Raw genomic sequence first — 18697 nt, 5'->3', positions numbered from 1 at the left:
CACCAAAGGAGACCTTGCAGGGAGGGCAGCTGAGACCTGGGGGGCAATGTGGGCAGGCAGATAAAACTCACTCACAGGCACTCTCTCATCTCCAGAGTCTCATGGGTCAGTGAAACTCCATTAAGGGAACAGCACGAGGCCTCACTCACATCTGGTCTCTTCGGGTTCATAAAGCTAGAAATCAAAGTGACCTCCAAAATACATCATCTAGTCCAACCTGGCCAATAACTTTTCATATCGCATAAAATGAAATAATATTTGTAAAGCACTTCGTATCATGCCCGGCACAGAGTAGGTGCATTATTGCTATTACAATAGTTTATTATTATTATTTGACAGCTGATGAAAGTAAGTCTTAATGAGGTTGACTTGCCCAAGAGCATGCTGGGAGATCAGTGTGAGATAATACAGGTAAAGGTCAAATGAGGTGATATATGCAAAGTGCTCATTATTATATTATATTATATTAGTTAATTATGTTATGTTATGATGTTATATTATATTATGTTATGTTATGTTATGTTATATCATATCATATCATATCATATCATATCATATTATATTATATTATATTATATTATATTATATTATATTATATTATATTATATTATATTATATTATATTATATTATATTAGACAGAAGGGCAAGGGTGAGGCAAAGGTGCCAAAGTGACTTTCCCAGGGTCATACAGCTAGGAAGTCTCTGAGAAGCAGAATTTGAACCCAGTTCTAACTCCAGAGTCAGTGTTCTCCCATTATACCATGTTTTAACCCCCTGCTTCTAGGCAGGGCAAAATTCCTAAATTGTGAGAGTTAAAAAAAAAAGAGCGAGGAAGGAGCTTTAGAGAACAGATCTTAGTAATGATCTAGCTGAACTTTCTCATTTGACAGATAGGGAAACTTTAAGGCCCAGAGGGGGGAGGGACCAATACTGTGTATTGGTTCCAAGGCAGAATAACAGTAAGGGCTAGGCCATGGGGGTTAAGTGACTTGCCCAGGATCACACAGCTAGGAAGTGTCTGAGGTCAGATTTGAACCCAGGACCTCCCCTCTCTAGGTCTGGCTCTCAATCCACTGAGTCACCCAGCTGCCCCCCCTCCCCTTCTATTCCTCTTGCTGTCATTTTCGATCATTCCCTCTGGTCCCTCAGGGACACAAGGAAGTTGTTCCCTGTCCTTGGTCCCGACTTCCTCAAGATCCATCTTCCGCAGGGGCGGTTCACAGGGATTCCGGACTCAGGTTGGTCTCAGTAGCTGCAGGACTGGAGAGACTCTTACCCAGAGGCCTCCCTGGGGGCACCCCTCTTCTCGGTATCTCCCTAGGGGCGTCTCTCACTTTGCCTTCCCTCCTCCCTTCCCTGCACCCCATTTCATCTGCAAAGTGTGGCCTTAGGGTGACTAGGGGCCTGCAAAGTTCATGGACGTACCCCTGGTCACACAATGAGGATTGCTCAGAGGCAGAACTTGAAAGGAGGCTTTCCTGAATCTGAGGCCAGCTCCGTGCCAGGAGCCTGCTTCTTGCTTGAAGCACTGTAGGCTGTTGATAATCAATTTGGACTGTTGGTGCCCTTCCCCCCTCCCTCGCTCCCTCCCCCCAGTAAGGACCGGGCCCTGGGCTTTGGATCTCAAAGCGCTTTGTTAGGGGGGTGCCCTTCCCTCTGCTGGATGGCCCCGCTGGGATGACAAGAAGTCAGGGCTCTTGGCACTGAGGGGCGCCCAGTCGGAGGGCTGGTATTCTCCCCACAGGAGCGCCAGCAGCCTTTGATGGGGACGGGAACCTGACCCTCTGCTAACAGGGGAAGCCGGAGCTCTGTGGACTCTCCCTGGGGCCCCAGGCTCTCCAGAGGATTTAGAGTAAAGGGGTTGGAGGTGGAGGGTGAAGGAAGCCTTTGGATCATTGAATAAAGGACTGGAAGGAGCAGGGAACAAGCATTTGTTAAGCACTTTTATTATGCTCTTGCTCTGTGCCAGCCACTGTGCTAAGTGTGCTAATTTTATATCATTGGATCCTTCCAATAACCCTTCGAGATGGGCAATGGTATTACCCCCATTTTACAGCTGAGGAAACTGAGGCAGACAGCCTCTAAGTCCAGGTGCTATTTGAGGCACTTTAGAGATCATCAGATCCAGGCTGTCTGATTTTACAGATGAGCCAACTGGAGTGCAGAGAGGGCAAGATCAAATAATTAAAAAGAGCTTCAGAACAGGAGCCGGCAGCCTGCTTCTGGATTATTGAGATGTACAAATTAAGCTAAACTTCACACTGATTCGAATTCATGACCAGGCAAAGGAGATTCGAACTCTCCACCCGGTTCCCGAGAGACTCCAGCACACTGTTTGACGTCACCAACTCACTGCTCCACTCCTTGCCAAAGGCTAAGAGGTTTCGCCTCTCGGCCTCACTCCACCCAGGCCTCCTCCTCTCCACAGCCTCAGGGCCTAGCGTCTCTCGGTCAATAACGGTTCTGAATAGTAATAAGCTCTGATTTGCATAACCCGCCCCTTCGTTTTTCAAGAGCGCACCGGTTGCCGGGGGGTACTGTCACTCCAAGCACCCTCCTGCCATTCCCCTACTAGCCCCGCCCCTCGCTCGGAATACAACCGAACACGTTGGCTGCCCTCTGTCCCGCCCCTTCCATCCCTTTCTCGCCGGCCTCCTCGAACTTCCAGGCTATGATTGGCCAAGTAAGCCGTCCCGTTTCATTTTCCTCCTCCTCCCGCAGGCGGGTTGGGCTGCACGGCAGCGGAGGTGGGAGCCTCAGGCGGCAGCGGCGGCGGCAGCGGCCTCCCCTTCGTCCTCCCTCCTTCCTCCCGCCCGCCCAGCTCGCCTCCCGGCTGCCCTTGTGCCTCACACACCCCCCTGGCCTCCTCCGTCCCAGCTCTCGCTTCGGGAGCTGAGCCCGCCCTGCCTGAGGAGCAGCAGCCGCGGGTAAGGGCGGCTCGAGGGGACGGGACTGGACGCGGCGTCCCTGGCCCCTCACACCCCCTGCCCGGCCCGGGCCCTAGACCAGTCTCCCCCCAGCGGCTGCGGCCTGCCCTCGACCCCCGCCTCGGCAATGGGGGTGGGGCGTGGAGAGGGGGCGGGAGGGCCTGGGAGTGACAGGGAGGATGGGGGAGGGGGCTGGAAGTGACTGGGGGGACACGGGAGGGGCTGATAGAAATGGGGGAGGGGGCTGGGATTGACTGGGGCCCTGGAAGAAGGGGGGTGGGCGGAATAGCGAAAGGTTTGAGAGGAAAGGGCTGCGATTGATGTGGAGGGGGTTGAAGGGAAAGGGGTCGGGGGTCACGAAGAAGGGGGCTTGATTGAAGAGTGAATGGGGTCGATAAGGGAAGGGGTTAGGATTGACGGGATGGGAAGATTGAAGGGAAAGGGGCTGGGGCCGGGATAGATTAAGGGATTTGGGAGCAGGGCTGGGATTGGGGAGGGGGGCTGGGCTGGGCTAGGCTGTATTGAGGGGAGTGAGATTGACTGGGGAAATGGGAGAAGGGGTGAGGATGGGTTGAAAGGAATTAGGAGTATTGAGTCAGGACTGGGGGGAAGGACAGGGCCGGGCTGGAGGGGTTTTGAGATTAGAGGAGAAGACAAGGGGATCGAAATTGGGGAAGAAGGGCGGGAGGGTCTTGAGGAAGAGGGAGACTGGGAAAGACGTAAATGTAGTTGAAAGAATGCTGTATTTGGAGATGGAGGTCCTGGGTTCAAATTCCACCTGTGCTTCTTAATGCCTGTGTGACCTTGGATAAATCACTTAACCTCTTTTAATCTTATTTTCTCAACTGTAAAATGAGGGAATTAGATCAGATTAAAGGTCTTTTACTACTCAAAATCTATGATTCTATTAATCTCTTCAGAGAGAAAGCCTTCTGGACAGAAGGCAATTGATGAGATTTGGGGAGAATAGGGAGTGGGAAACTGTAGAATGAGAAGAGGGTAGCTTTGTGGTGGCAGTGATTTGGGGGCTTCAGAGCCAGAGTGAGAAACCTGCTAGGAGCGCTCTGGGGTTCGTGGGGGTCACCCCTTTTGGAGGGGAACCCTGCGATTTGGGGTGGCATGGGGACTTTTGTTAGGTAGGAGGGGAAGAGTACTGATGGTTGAATTTAGAACTAATTTTGGGTTTAGGAGGGTGACATTGAAGTGGGTGTTTCTGAGATGATGATCTTGAAGGATGTGGGTGGCACTTTTTTTCCCCCTGAGTGGGTGGTTAGAATCTGAGGGGTGAGGATAGAGGGGAAAAATTAATGGAGGTGAGAGTCCTCTAGGTAAGTGTCATTAGCCTGTTTGTTGGGCAGCAAGGAGGTCTGATGTTTAAAGATGCAATCAGCTCTTCTGTTAAATGTGTGTTGGGGGGGGGGGTCCTTCCAGATCTCTCTCAGAGTCTGTTTCTGGACTTCATGTATAATGAGTGCAATTTGGGGTATTTTGGGGAAATGATTGGAAGGAGGGGAAGAGATGGGTGTTTGGATCTGCTAGGAATGCTCCCAGTATATATAATTTTTAAAACTAGAGCCTTTCAGAAAACTTCAGAACTTTTTTTTTTTTTAATCTCTGAATCAAAAGATTTGACTCCCTACTCTTACCCCATTCCCGATACACATTTGTGTCTGAGGAGTCTTAATCACTGGCCATAGTTTTTAGTGAAAGGAAAACTCACTGCCCTTGGAAAATTTGCTAACTGTAATTTTCCTAGGTTGTGTGTGTAAATGCTTATACTAACATTAAACCCAGGATTAGATATCCATCCATGCTTAATATTTACTAACTAGATTTTAAACTGGAATCTGACTCTTCTGAGGGACCTTCAGGTATTTGAGTAATTTTTATTTTTGTATAAAATATTTACTTTTTAAATATTCTTGAGAATGATGCTCTTATTGATGAAGACTAGAGCAACAGTAACTTTATTATATATGTGTAACTATATTATATTATATATGTGTAACTATATTATATAGGTGGTCAAATAAAGGCCACATTCTGGGAAGGCCTGATGGGGAGGGAAGACCTGTCATTTGCAGGAAACACTACTCAGGATGAATTCTCTTGGAATGTGGAACAAACTTTTTTTTTTTGAACATTTTATAGTAGCGTAAGAAATGTTTGTTGGCTTAAGGTGTTATAGGTTTTATCATTCACATCTGGAACCATGTGATGATGCTTCAAATTCTGTGTGTACTATGCCAGTTGTATATTGAGACTGCAATTCCCACATCAAACAAGTGCTAGAACAGCTTTTCTTTGGACTGGGGCTATAGCTTCTCACCTCTGAAAACAGAATGGAGCAGAGAGGACTGGGAGTCTTTGGGTGCTCTCTAGGTTACTGTTTGGTGTGGTTTTCCTGTGGATTTGTTTTTGCTTTGGTTTTGTACCTTCTGCCATCCCAGGCAGTAGTGCATGGGAGAGTTGCAAGATAGATTTTTATGCAATCTTCTTTATTTAATCCCCCATACTATGACCCTGCCCTGTCATACCTTCACCAATGGCAGTAGTGTGGTGAGGGATTGATTGCCCAAAGTGGAGCTTTGGTCTCCAGAAGGTTCGTTTTGCAGTTGCTACACGTTTGAGTCCTCTACTGGCTGACTTTTGAAATCTTATTTCTTCAGTAACCTCAGGAAGTTTCACTCAAGATAACATTTCAGTTTTACATTTTTTAAGCCTTTCCCAAGTTCTCTATATGAACCTTAGTACTTTCTCTTGGGTCTAGAAAAGATTACTTCTTGTCCTCTTTTTTTGAAGTCTTCAAGATGCTAAAGTACTTACTTTTACTTCTGAGGAGACTCCCCCATTTACTAAAGCGTTGAGCATCTTACTACATTTTCTTATTTTGTGTGTTTTGGAGCATCTAAGAAAATGATGTTGAAAATCTTTCCATTAGCACTGTAGGTTGTTTAGCCTAAGAATGCTCAGCTACCACAGTGGATTTTGAGTTTTGGTTATAAATGACTTCGATGTTATAGGGTACTGGTTAGTCATTTTTTGGGAAAATAAAATTTGCTTTTTTAAAACACCTGATTAACACCTGGTTAGCTATTGAAGTTCATGATTTTGCTTTTAAAATGTTTATTTCATGGCACCTTAAAATCCAGAGCACTGTGAGACTCTTAGCTCTCATGAAAATGAGGGGATTGTTAGAAGCTCCAGTCTCAGGTGAACCAGACCCTTGTATTGAAGGAACAGATGGACAGAAATCACCTGTTTATAACCTTTTTTGAGGTGTGCTTTTTGGTATATATATATATGGTCATAAAAGTATGACTATTTTTAGCATCTATAATCTATCCATCCAACTCTCCCTCCGTGTTTATATGTGTATATGTGTATTTCTTTCCTTATGATCTCTCATATATATGTGTATATGTACATTTTTTTTTTACTCCACAGTAAGTAGGAGTGATGTCCAGGCCTTGGAGACATTCCTGAAATCTTCCCATATGCATGACCTCTGAGAATTTCTGGCACCAGTTGTTTTGTAGCCTGTGTACCCTCCTTCCTGATGTTTACCATTTGTTAGTTCTTATGACCTCTGTTGCCAAGGCAATGTGCTCTGCTCTCTTCCATCTTACGAAACTCCCTAATTTGATGTACAAAATGTCAGGAGAACTTAAAGGAGGTGGGCTCAGGCAAATGAAAAGGCAAGTAGCATTTCATGAAGAGTGTGCAGGGTCAGATGAGCCCAGAAAATGAGTTGACTTGGTATAATAAGCAAACATGGCAGATAGGTTCTAGATTTTCCTCTTTTCTCCACTGGTTTCCTAAAGGTTGGAAAATCATCACTTGTCCATGGTGAAATTCAGACTGCCTTCTTGGGTTGCCCTGGAGTTTTAGCTGTGATGCTTTCATGGATTTGGTCATCGCCTAGACAGCTTTGGCCTCCTGACTTCTTAAGAACTGGTAGGCTAAGTAGGCTATTTCTGGCAAAGCATTAGTGGTATAAATGAGGGGGCCACAGCTAGAAACCCAGAGACCTGGTTGATTGCATAGGGTGTCTACTATAGACCCTTGCTTCCCTGTGATCTGCTCAGGACACACTCCCTACTTTGATTTTTTCATTTATTCAAGTTCTTATTAAGTGACAGACTGTATGCTGATAAGAGCTAGGATTATAAAGGCAACTCCCAGTCCCAGTGAATTTGCATTCTGTTAGGGGGAAATCACATATGCACAGGTAAATAAATACAAAATACATACAGAGTAAATGTAGAGTCTTGAGCCAATACGAAAATGAGAAATTGCTCTTAAGGAATGAATTGAAAATAAATGTATTAAGGCTATATGATGTGCCACATGAACCACAAAAGTTTGAAAGCAGGGGAGACTACACATATAGAAAAGTGGTGGCCAGGGAGAAATATTTTGGTTTGGAAAGTTACAGGGATGGTTTTTAGGGGAAGGAAAGAATACATTTATATACTGTCCAGGCACTCAAGGCTAAGTTCTCTACAGATATTGTTTCATTTGATCATCACAACAACCCTGAGAGGTCGATAGTTATTAACCCCATTTTATAGATGAAGAAACTGAGGCAAGCAGGGTTATGTGACTTACCTAGGGTCACTTAACTAGTACGTGCCTGACATTGGATTTGAATATAGGTCTTCCTGATTCCAGGTCCTGCACTCTATCCATAGCTGCCTCTCATAGGGCTGAAACAGCTTTTCTAGGAGCAGTGACAATGGTTTATTTGTAGTTTCTGAAGCAGAAAGTAGAGGAGGGGAGACTTGAGAGGGTTCTGTTCTCCAGGGCTTGGAAAAGGGCATGTTGACTACTGAGGAGATGCCAGGGGATAGAAGTGAATCGTGGCTGAATTGAGGTCTAGATGTAGTGGGTGACTGAGGCATTTGCTATCAGGACAGTGGGCCCCTCTTTTCAACAAAAAATATTAGGAACCCCTCAGTGTAGACATTTGAATAACATCTTGTTAGAGGGTAAATTTTAATATAGGTGGAAGCCAGGCCTAGAAACAGGAGGGCCTGAATTCAAATTTGACCTCAGATACTTCCTAGCTGTGTGACCCGTGGCAAGTCATTTATCCTTCATTGCCTAGCCCTTACTATTCTTCTGCCTTGGAACTAGTACACAGTACTGATTCTAAGACAGAAGGCAAGGGTTTAAAAAAAAGATATTTCATGAGCCAATTCCATCATTTTTCAGTTGCATCTAATTCTTCATGAGTAAGTTTTGGGTAGTTTTTTTGGTAAAGATCCTGGAGTGGTTTGCCATTTCCTTCTCCAGCTCATTTGACAGATGAGGAAACGGAGGCAGATGAGGTTAAGTGACTTGGCCAGGGTCACACAACTAGTAAGTGTCCAGAGGATGGATTTGAACTAAGGAAGAATCTTTCTGACTCTTGACTGGACCTCTATGTGCCACTTAGTTGACCCAGTAGAGCCAGGGGAATGTAGTAACAAAGAACACTTCTTCAGAGTTGGAAGACATACAGTTGAAACTTTGCCACCTGTATGATAGTGAACAAATCACTTCCCCTCTCCAGGCCTCAATTTACCCATCTTTAAATATAAATAAATAAATATATATATATAACATTATTACATATTATATATACATATATATGTTTTTTTTTTTTTGCTGTGGTATTTTACTTTGGCAAGGTTAGGAAAAAGGACTGACAACAGGAACTTTTTTTTATTTTGGGGGGTTATTTTTTTTTATTTTATTTAGTCAATTTAGAACATTATTGCTTGGTAACAAGGGTCATATTCTATCCCTCCCTCCCTCCCCCTACCCTTCCTGTAGCCCATGAGCAAATCCACTAGGTATTACATGTGTCCTTGATCAGAGGCTATTTCCATACAACAGGAACTTTGAATGGTAGCATTGAAAGGGAATAAGTCCTTTGTTTTAATTAGGAGTTTTGTTTAGGCCTATCTCTCTCATGTTTGAGTGTGTCATTACTGAGAACAGTTAGCTCCCTAGAAACAAATGTTATAAAGAGGATAGCAAATAGGTGGATACTTGGGGATGTTAATGGTGCCAGTCCTCCAGTCTAGTTCTGACCATCCTGTTTGCAAGGGCAGGGAGGTTACAGCAGAGTTTTGCCAGCACTCCAGTGGAGTTCATTTACAATGTCAGTGCCATTGTTGCCAAATGTTGATTGGGGTCAGAGTCACAGTGAGTTTGCCTGTGTGCATTATTCCTTCCTAATTTCAATAAAAGCATGTTAGGAGAGGCAGGACAATCTAAAAAAAAAGTGGACAGATTTGGAATTGCCTTGGAAATGGATGGATGGTGAAAGATATTTTAGTATTCAGCCAATCATCTTTTTGTCAGATTTGCTAAAGGAAAAGTAGAAGAAACTTATCAGAAGTTTCCAAGGGAAAGAAAATAATTTACAGCTGGGTGCTTAGTTTTGTACCTTCATCAGATGACCATTGAAAGGTTTATTCTTTACCTAGAGGAAGGGAGAGTAGGCTACTTACTTCTCATTTCTGCTCTACTTTCTGAGTATGATGGGTAGTAGTAGATATGATGGAGACATGAGGGCTAGACAGTAGTATAGTTAAGTAGATTTGTCACTGGTTAAGTTGTTGTCTCTAAAAAAATAGCCACTAATGGTGTCTTTGTTAGCTTGGAAAGAGATCTGGGGACCCTCTTGGAATGCTCCAGGGCTGGTTCTACCTATGTTTTGTCCTGTGCCTTTTAACACTTTAATCAGTGACTTGAATAAAAACACAGAGGGATATCTGAAATCAAATTGGCAGTTGATTCAAAGCTGAGACATAGACAAGGAAGGAAGGATACAGGAATTTATTAAGTACTTACTATGTGCCAGGCACTATGCTAATTGCTTAACAAATCTCATTTAATTGTCTCAACAACCCTGGGTTAAAAAAGTTCTATAAGAAAACTGAAACAGATCTAGGTTAAGGAACTTGCCTAGTCACCCAGCTAATAAGAATTTTAGGCTGGATTTGAACACAAGTCTTTTTTGCTCTAGATGCAATCCTTAATCTACTGTATCACTTGGTTGCCACTGTAGAAAACCCAACAAGGTTAGTTAAGATCTTGGCAGGATAGACCTCTGGGCCAAATATAATAGTGTGAAATTAATAGGGATGAAATGTATAGTTTTAGAATAGGGCCCAAACAATCAGCCTTACAGATACAAGATAGGAGAAGTATGGCTAGCCAGGAGTTTGAAAAAGATCTGTTTGGGGCTGGGTGGGGGTGGGGTGCAGCTAGGTTGCCCAGTGGATAGAGCACCAGACTGGATTAAAATCTGGCCTCAAATACTTCCTAGCTATGTGACCCTGGGCAAGTCACTTAACTCTGATTGTCTAGCCCTTGCTGATCTTCTGTTTTGGAACTGGTACTAAGGTGTCTTAGAATTGATACTAAGGCAGAAGGTAAGGGTTTTAAATTAAGAAAAAAAAGAGAAAAGATCTAGGGTTTCCGTGGATCACAAGTGGTCTCTATACAAGTCAGTAGTGTGCAAGTGACAGCCAACACCAATGTGGTAATCCAAAATCACATTGTTATGTATAGTGTCCAAAACACAGTAAATGCTGGCCCCTCTGTCCTCTCCCCTAGTCAGACCACAAATGGAATATCGTGTTTAGTCCCGGACCCCACATTTTACTAAGGACATTGATGAGCTAGAGGGTGACCAGGACGGTGACCCTTTAACTTGGAAAGGTTTAATTTGGAGAACAGAAGACAATGGTGGGGAATATGATTGCTGTTTTCTCTGAACAGCTCTTATGGAAGAGGGCACTGAATTGTTCTGCCTGGTCCCAGAGGGCACAACTAGGATCAGTATTGAGGAGAGACAGATTTAGACTTGATGTAAAGATAAAGTTCCTAACAGAGATATACAAAAATAAAATGGAACTGGCTTGGGAAGTTGGGTACCTCCTCAGAGCTGCTCACGCAAAGGCTGGCTGACTGCTTGTTGGTTGAAATTAAAAATGCCTATTCAGGTGTGGATTGGATTAGATGACCACCAAGATCCCCATTTGACTGTGAGATTCTGTGATAGGGAAGCAGAGAAGAAGCAGGGGGAAAATTTCTGGAAAGCAGAGTTCAGTTAAGATGGAATGGTTTATATTTCTTCTGGCAGTGCTGGTTCCACTGGGGATGATAAACATTTATTCAGATTTAGTGAGGTTTGGAGTTTTTGTTCCCTTAAGTACTAGTAACCAGAAAACAAGAGGCAAAAATATTTTATTTTGGAGAAACTGCTACTAAGACATTTAGTTTTGAACTCTTTATTGCTGTAGTCTCCTTGTTGTGCAGGAGTTAATAATTTGTTCAGATATATGTTTTGGGTTGGGGTTTTTTTTCAGCCTTAATTTGGCAGGCAAGTTGGTCCCTGTGCAAGAGTTGAATGTTGTGACTGTTTAAGTGAAAATGAATGTTTTCTTTCCTTAGCTTGTTGGCTGAAGACAATTTTCTTTTTCAACACTTGCTGAACTTGAAAACACCTTTCTATTTAAATTGAGAACTGACAAGCTATTAGCACCTGATGTAGGCTGGTTTTTAAATATTTGAGGCAAGGAGAGAGAAAAGGAGGGGAGGAATTGATTAGGGAAAAAATGCTACTTATTAAGCTTATGAAATGTTAGAATTTTAAAACTTGAGGTTCTCTGACTTACAGCTTGCCAGAGATAGGAGGAAATGGTGAAGGGTGGGGCTTTGAGTATGGGTTGGGTATTTTTTATTTAAAAAAAAAATCTTGTTTGCTTCTGTCTCTGGGGTTATCGTTCAGAATAGAGCAACCAACTGAATGGGGACAAAAATAGGCTAAGGGATGGTAAAGGAAACCAAGACAGATGTGTGTAAGTTTGGGTGCAGTTAGAGATAAAAGGAACAGTGTAATAGGAAGCTGGAGTTTCATTTCTGGCTTTGACACTAACTTTGACCTTTGGCAAGGAACTTTAGGCCTCAGTTTCCTCATCTGCCAAAGGAACAAATTGATCTAGATAATCTCTGGGATTCCTTCTTGCTCTGTTGTTACCTTTTGAGCTTTAAAGTCTATGTTCTAATGAGCCCACTGGCTCTGATAGAGAAAGAGCCTGGACTTATGATCTCACTGGTCTAGGAAACTCCCTGGTAAGGAAACTGCCTCTACCAATGCAGTTTGTTACCTTTGTCACAAACTATTTATTTACTTATTCATTCATTCATTTATTTATTTGTTTTTAAACATTTACTTTCTGTTTTAGTATCATTTCTAAGAAAGAAGAGTGGCAAGGGCTAGGCAACTGGGGTTAAGTGACTTGTCCAGGATTATATAGCTAGAAAGTGTCTGAGGCCAGACTTGAACCCAGGTCCTCCTGATTTCAGGTCTGGCACTCTTATCTACTGGGCTATCTAGCTGACTCCTACCTCCCCTTTTCCCCCTTGATGTTGCCTGGAGCATTGAACATTTAAATAGCTTGTCTAGGATCACTTAGGCAAAGCGTGTTGGAATTATGATTTGAACCCAGGCCTTCCTGGCTTTGAGGATAGCTCTATTCACTATGAAGTGTTGCCATTGGCTCTACTATCATTAGTACATGTGAAGTTTGAAATTCTCTGGAGGCTGCATTTCTTAATTTTAACATTAGTTTATTAATAGACTGCTCAAGACAAACTAAACGAACCAGTAGACTCCTTCCGCAGCCCTAACAGACGCCAGAGAACTTGAAGCTCGGCAATAGCTTGCACAGTTAGCTGAGAGCCAGGCCAAATGAGAGCCGCTGAGCAGGAGAGAGGGGCAAAAGAGGAGGGAAAGGGCAGCCCACTCTACACTAATATGCTTCACTCAATCCCTCCCCTGGATATTTCTGATTGGTAAACCACTACCAAGAAGATGGACTTAGAGACCTCAGCCTTTCCCTTATTACTTTATCATAGGAAGAGGCAGGGCTTAAGGAGACGGAGAATCACCTGGTGAGCTTGCTGATTTTATTACCATGGGGAGTTCTTGTTTACAGATAAACAAGGAACAGATTTCTAACCTGCTAGTAACAGAAGCCAACCTAGTTAGATACTCTGAGATCTGGTAGTAAATTACTGTAACTTGGAAACTGACTTACCTTCTAAACCTTAGGAGAGGTTTCATATAAAATTTATTACAGTTCAGTCTTAAATTTCCATCTACATTACACATAATACATAAATATTTGTGATGATGATCGCTGTGATATGTTACAATTTGCTATACCCACCACACATCTTTTTATTACTCTCTGGGAGATATAAATTTTCAGTTCTTTGAAGACTGTAGAGTTCTATAATCTGTGGTGTTATAACACCAATAGTCATTAAAAAGTTGAGTCCTTGTTTCAGGAGGTTTGGGTCAATAAAATAACTTTGCAGTTTCCAAAGGCAAGTCTTGCTCAGTCTCCTCCTCCTTTTCACTTTTGTGCCTAATGTGTCCAACTCATTGCATCTTTTTTAGCTCCTGTCCTATACATACATATGTGTGCCAATGGATAAGTTCTGTAGGTTGTTTGGGTAATAGATATTCTTCATTGACTTGGTTTTGCTAGTTCCAGCCCATGATTAATTATATATCTCATCCAGGAGGCTCAGAGCATCTGCTTGGTACAGCCTGGATTGTTGTCATCTACAAACAGGAGCATCTGGAGGACCTCACCATGTCTGGCAAATTCCTCTTTGATGTGGCCTCTGGGCTGTAGCTCTATCCTTGGAGAAAAAGGTGTCATCAAGGAAATATGAGTGAAAAAAAATTGATTGTGTGTCAAAAGTGAGCAATGACCAACCAGTCAGCACTCCTTGTGCTTCAATGCTGTTCTAGACACCAGAAACAGAGAAGGACCCTACCACACTGAGAGGACCTCTCATAGAAAACTTATGGCAAGGAGTACAGAATTGGCAGACACAGATTGTCATCAGCATTGTTGAGAGAAATACCAACACTGATGAAATTATAGACAAATTTGACTCATAATAGTTGATATTTACATAGCACTTTATAGTTTACAAAAATGTTTTGTACTCTGCATTCATTATTTCATTTGACCCTTATGCCAGGTAGTTCAGATATTATTAAACCTATTTTATAGTTGAGGAAACTGAACTGCAGATAGAACTTGTCCAAGGTCTAATTGGCAAAACTAGGATTCAGATTTAAGGACTTTTCAGTATATCCAGTATATCCATCCTTCAGTATGCTATCTTTGGGTCCTTAGAGATATGTACCTATTTTATCCCTGGGTCTTTTTTAGGGACTGGGGACTTTTCTTTTTCTCCATATAGAAGCAGTAAAAAATGTTGCAGAGTGATGGGTCCAAAGCCAGGAAGACCCAAGTTCAAATTCAGACTGAGGTATGTACTAGCTGTGTGACCCTGGGTAAGTCACTCAACCTCTGTCAGCCTTAGTTTCCTCATCTGTAAAACAGGGATAATGATAGCAGCTACTTCCTACAGGGTTGTTATGAGGACAAAATGAGATATTCGTAACATGTTTTGTGAATCTCAAAACCTAGAAATAATGTATATATAGCTATAACTAAAAGTTTGTGTGTGTGTGTGTGTGTGTGTATTTATCTTCTGAATTAAATCATTATAATTCAGAAACAGCAGATTTCATTTGTGTGGAATTGGAAAAGTTCATAGGGATCATGAGGTGGTCTTAAACATGTTATATACTAATTATAAAAGGCAAAAAGGGAAATTCAGGCTAACTGTAAAGATTTGACACAAGCCAACTAAGACCAGGAAACTAATGTCTCATAATTTATTTCTGTCCTCTGCCTTCACCCCAAGGAGTAGGTGAGTCCCTTTTCTAGGGCTTGAGGTTTCCTGTCCCAGTGTGTTGTTGAGAATAAGTACTCCCATTTATATAGTGCTTTTAGATTTATAAAATGCTTTCCTTATAATAATCTTGTGAGGAAGGTAGCATATTTGATAACCTGTTTTACAGAGGGGGAACCGAAGCTCAGAGAGATAGCAACTTATGTGTTTGTTACATATCTAGTAAGTGTCAGAGGTTGGAATCAAACTCAGGTTTTCCTGAATATCCAAGTCTTACACTTTTCCCACTCTTTTGATCTCTCTCTCTCTCTCTCTCTCTCTCTCTCTCTCTCTCTCTCTCTCTCTCTCTCTCTCTCTCTCTCTCTTTTGGTCTGTAAGTGTTTTGGTGTCATACCCAAATGCTGTTCCTTTCCTTTTGCTGCAAGAATGAAAGAGACTTGCTGGAAAGCAGGATGTATTTTGGGTGGTGTTTGGTCTTCTCTTTACACTAGATAACACTAGATCAGCCACTGAATCATCAGATCCTCTTGGAGCAAAATAACAGGATTTCCTCGATGCTCTCTTTAGGATAAAAGTAAGTCAGGGTCAACAAAACTTTCAAGGCCTGCCAAGTGAGGTTACTTATTGTGTAGAGACCTTGTCCTTAATGTTCACTTCCCTGCATTAGTCTATAGAGAACAATTTGGAATGATGAAATTTCTACTAATGTTCTTCAAAAGCCCTTTAAGTTTGTTTTGTTTGGAGATGGTTTATCATCTATTTTTAAACCTATAGAATTTTTGTGTGGGTTGTTTCTAAGCCCCACAGGGTTTCTGTCCATTCCCTTGCTCTATTACTGCTTTATCCTTCAGGGCTTTGGAGTGTTGTTTTATTTACTCCTGCTGCTTTTATTAAATAACTTCCTTTTCTTCTTCTCCCCACCTTCTCCCTCTTCCCCTAACCCCAATATACGTTCTCATTCTCTTTTTCCATCTTCTTTCTTATTTGTTTCTGAATTGGTTTCTTTGAATAGCTTATATTTCTACATACATGCCAATCTTAGGTTGATTTTTCTCTCATTCACCTGTAGTTTTTTTGTTCGTTTTTGTTCATGATGTTCCCTTTGCCTTTCCCCCCCTTTCTGCTTGTCTAAATTCTACCTCTTCTTCAAGATCCAAGTCTTTCTTTTAGTAAACATTTATCATGCTCCTTCTCTGTACAAAACACTATGATAGGCTTCAGGGATGCAAAGATAAAAGTTATAGTTCTGTCTTTGAGGAGCATAAATTCTGGGGAATGGGATGAAGAATACTAAAAATATACAGCTCTAATAGAAGATAGAGCATGATGGGAGGTGGGGGAAGGGCTCTAGGAAGATTTAATGAGGGAGGGATGATCTTCAGCTGGGGAAATGCTTCATTGCACCTGACCTGATCTTTGAAGAAAGATTCTGAAGCAAGTACTAGATTCTAGGCCTGGTATTTGGTCTCTGTGAATACATGGAACTGGAAGTTGGGCATGCAAAGGGTAGAGAAGTGGAATCAAATTCAGATAACAACTAGTTCCATCTATCTTGAGGTAAGGATCCTTACCAGCCACATATTCAGAGTTTTGAAATGAAATGCTATCTGTACTTTATTGTATTTTTATTGATTTTGTTAAATATTTCCCAATTATATTTGATTCTGGTTCAGGCACTCATGGGGAAGAGATGGGGGCTTTCTGGGGCCATGTTTGACACCTCTAGGGGAGAGAGAGCCACTGTAGCCTACTGTGCAGCAAGATAGAGGGACTGAATGAAAGGGGTATGATAAGAGATCTAGGATACTTTAAAGTATCTAGTGGCTGCTGAAAGGCAGGCAGTTCATGAAATAATAGAGCTGCAAGGCGACCTTAGAGTCGCCTTGAACCAATAATTTGGTTCAACATCATTTTATAGAGGTGAAAAAACCAGAACTCCCAAAGTTGTAACTGGTCCAAGTCATATCTTTAATAAGTATAAATAAAAATAAAGTATAAATAAAATAATTTAAACCTAGGTGTTCTGAATCCAAATTCAGTGCTCTTTCCATCAGGCCCTACTGCCTTCTTTCCTCTGATCTTCCAGAAACCTTTCCTGAGTATTTTAGCCTTCACTGATCATTTCCTATTGCATTTGTTACTTATAAAACAGTTTAGCACCTGATCTTACATTATATTTTCTATTTTCTTGTATGATATTTGGTGCTGGAGAATTAGTCTATTAACAAATATTTATTACGCTCTTACTATGTGCTAAAGATTTGAGATACTAAGAAAGGTAAAAATGTGGTTCCCTGTCCTCCAGGAATTCCCATTATAATGGGAGAGACATGACCATAGCTAGGTACAAACAAGATATATACAGCATAAATGGAAGGGAATCTCGCTGTGAAAGGCACAAGTAGGTGGGGAAGAGCCTGCACAAGGTAGAATTTGAGCTGAGTCTTGAAGAAAGTCAGGGAAGCTAGAAGGTGGGGGTGGGGGGTGGGATTTGGGGAGCAGAAGATCTAAACATAGATCCTACCAGTAAAAAGGACTGTTTGGAGATGGAAGGTCTGTGGAATATTAAGAACCTGGAGGAGAGTGAATGGTAAGAAGACTGAAAGGAAATAATAATAGTTGACATTTCTATAGCACTGTGCTTAGCCTTTTGCAGATAACTCATTTGATCCTCACTCACAATCCTGAGAGGTGAGCACTATTATTATTCCCATTTTACAGATGAAGAAATTGAAGGAAGAGGCCAGGTTATGAAGGTGTTTCCAAAAGTTAAATAGAATTTTATTTGTAATCTTGAAGATAATAAGGAGCCTCCTGAGTTTATTGAGTGAGGCATAGGGGTGACTCAGTTAGACCTGTGCTTTAGGAAAATCACTTTGACAGCTGATGAAGTGGAGGACATATTTGAGTGAGAAGAGACCAGAGGCAGACTAATGAAAAGCATGTTATCTACTTCTTGACAAATAGGGAACAGACTCAAGGTGCAGAAAGAGACAGACATTTTTAGAAATGGCCATAGGGTGGATTCATTTTGATTAATTCTGCTTATTTTTTACAAGAACTTTTTTCTCTTTGATTTTTTTTTTTAGTTGGAGGATGGAGAGGGCATTTCAGCAATACTGATGCCCAAAAAAGAGGGCCATTCAAACATTTTTAAAAATGCACAAAGGAGAATAGAAGAAAGTACAGGAGGAAGTATAGACAAGTAGGATGGTTTTGAAAGGAATGTGTGGCATTCATTCTTTACAAAACCAAATGGTATAAAATGGAGATGGCCTCTTTTTGAGTTCTGCTATATATGGCAGAAATGTTCTAGTTTTGGTGTTTAAGTTCAGGATTTTAAAAATTAAATGGAAAAAAAAGATTTGGCAACTGGCCGACTATAAGGTATCCAGGATGATACTGAGATTATAAACTTGGGAGACAAATAGGGGAGTTTGAAAGAGGGCGAGTCTAGGGGAGTAAAGACATTGACTTCTGTTTGGGAGATGTTGAGTTTGAGATATCTCTGGGATATGCAATTTGAAATTTCCAATAAGTAATTGTTAATTTGGGACTGAAGATCAGAGGAGAGACTGGAGCTATATATATGCATATTTGATCTCTTGAGTCATCTGTATAGAGATGTCTTGTCAGCTTATCAGCTCTCATTGATTAAACTAAGAGAGAAAAACACCTTGGGGAACACCCATAGCCAGAGAATATCAGAGAAAGGACTTGAACTCAGGTCTTCCTGGTCTTTGAGACTGACTCTATCCACTGTACTACACTGTCCCATCATATGACAAACTGATATTTCAATAGCACATTAAGAATTCTACTTATATTCTCTCATTTGATCCTTACAACAACCCTCTGAAGTAGATGTAAGCATTATTATCCCTATTTTACAGATGAGGAAATTGGGACTTCAAGAGAATATGACCTACTCATGGTTATACAGCCAGAAAGTGTCAGAAGTGGGATTCAGATCTGGTCTCTT

The 18697-nt window shown here is 41.8% G+C and overlaps 1 protein-coding gene across 2 annotated transcripts in view; it reads left to right on the top strand.

The window, feature by feature from the left end:
- The first annotated feature begins 2721 nt into the window (after positions 1-2721).
- Positions 2722-18697, top strand: part of GNG7 (G protein subunit gamma 7) — a 407763-nt gene continuing 391787 nt past the window's right edge. Inside the window, exon 1 of one of the 2 annotated variants that reach the window (XM_056822219.1) lies at positions 2722-2928. The gene's annotated coding sequence lies outside the window, so the exon portion shown is untranslated. The remainder of the gene's footprint in view (positions 2929-18697) is intronic. The other variant, XM_001364671.4, reaches the window with a different exon arrangement.

The sequence above is a fragment of the Monodelphis domestica genome, chromosome 3, assembly GCF_027887165.1.
Source record: "Monodelphis domestica isolate mMonDom1 chromosome 3, mMonDom1.pri, whole genome shotgun sequence".
NCBI lineage: Eukaryota > Metazoa > Chordata > Mammalia > Didelphimorphia > Didelphidae > Monodelphis > Monodelphis domestica.
Note: the sequence above shows the minus strand (reverse complement) of the source record. Positions and strands in the feature narration are given on the sequence as shown.